At 47.0% G+C, this 1711-nt stretch overlaps 1 pseudogene; it reads right to left on the bottom strand.

Moving 5' to 3' along the window:
• Nucleotides 1–1004: 1004 nt before the first annotated feature.
• LOC116072508 lies at nucleotides 1005–1123 on the bottom strand (annotated as a pseudogene).
• Nucleotides 1124–1711: the final 588 nt, after the last annotated feature.

Here is a 1711-nt window from a genome sequence, read left to right as displayed (position 1 = left end):
TGTGTGTAAGTCTGCTGTACTTTGGGCAGTCTACCAAATATCTTTGTGGTCCTAGTTCTCCTGATTCATCTAAAAAAACTGAGACAATCATAAGGATGCAATAGTTTCAGCTTCAGTAAGGTCGATGTAAGTTATGGAAACATTTACAGGGAGGCATGCACATGTCTGTATATAAGCCATACAGGAGAGGGTTAGGATAATGCTGGTACACAGTGGAGTGCCGTAGTAGATGGGATGTATTTTGCTATTATTCTAGCAGTGTTCTATTGGATCCTTTATTTCTTAAACAGTGCTGGTAATATTTGTATTATAAGATTGTCATAGAGGGCAGAGAACATAGCTGTAAAGATTATTTTAAAAGTTGACTGCTAGGTAGGAGACATAGTCTTTATCCATTATTTGTTTCTCCTCCTGCCTTTAATCTATTTCTCATGCTTTCTTTTAAATTAATTTATTTATTTATTCACTCTATATCCGAACATCAGCCCTGTCCCTCCCCCCAGTTCCTTCCCCAACTTCCCCTTCCCTTCTCCTCTGAGAAGGAGCCACCCCTGGGTATCCCTCCAATCCCCCCCCCGCACCCCCTCCCCCAAATCAGACACTGCAGGACTAGGTGCATCTTCTCTGACTGAGGCTAGACAAGGCAGCCCAGTTAGGGGAGTGGAATTCACAGTCAGGCAATAAATCTAAGGGCAGCCACAGTTCCAGTGGTTGGGGGCTTGCATGAAGACCAAGCTGCGCTTCTCATACATATGTGTGGAGCTGGGCGGGGTGGGTGGGACCAGGGGCAGGGTGGGCGGGACCAGGGGCAGCGTGGGTGGGACCAGGTCCAGCCCATGCTCTCTGTTCAGTTGGTGGTTCAGTCTCTGGGCACGGGTGAGTTGACTCTGTTGGTCTTCCTGTGGAGCCCCATCCTCTTTGGATCTCTTGGTCTTTCCCCCAGCTCTTCCATAAAACTCCCAAGCTCCATCTAATGTTTGGCTCTGGGTCATTTATTTTTTTTAAGCCTGCAGCACCCGGTAATCCCAGGCGGTCTCCTATCCAAATACTAACCAGGCCCGACCCTGCTTAGCTTCTGAGATCAGACGAGATCCGGAGCGTTCAGGGTGGTATGGCCGTAGACTGGCTATGGGTCTTTACATCTGTTTCATTTTCATGGTTTTCAAAACCATTTCAGGACCTGTTGCCAGGGTAGGGAGGGACGCTACTGTCCTGTCCTAAACTAAGGACTAACTGAGCCAAATGCTTATTATTTATGAAGTGAAACTCACAAATAAAACAACCCTAAGCTTTTAGCTCAGTCCTATGAAAGCCAGTGTCTCATCTACACTGTAAGTGGTCTACTCACGCATCAGGGAACCGAGCAACCTGGATGGTACCTCTGAGTCTATAAGATCTTCTGGTGACTCTAGGTTCCCATCTCTGGCGCTGTGTATCTCAAACAGTTGCCAATTAGATGAGATTTTCAGGAGCCGGGAAGATGGCTGAGAGGTTAACTGCTTACTGCAAAAGCCCAAGGACTGGAGTTCAGATCCCAGTGTTAATTCTAGCCTTGGAAAGCAGGGGCAGAGAAGATCTTGAACAAGCTAGCTAATGAGACTAGCCATCTAGATGAGTACAGAGACAGGGACAACTTTGAACAAGCTGGCTAATGAGACTAGCCATCTAGATGAATACGGGGCGTTAGACCCTCTGACTTAGTGAAGAGGTG

Source organism: Mastomys coucha, unplaced genomic scaffold (genome assembly GCF_008632895.1).
Source record: "Mastomys coucha isolate ucsf_1 unplaced genomic scaffold, UCSF_Mcou_1 pScaffold1, whole genome shotgun sequence".
NCBI classification, from domain to species: Eukaryota; Metazoa; Chordata; class Mammalia; order Rodentia; family Muridae; genus Mastomys; species Mastomys coucha.
The sequence above is the reverse complement of the archived record's forward strand: the minus strand, read 5'-3'. Positions and strand labels throughout refer to the sequence as shown.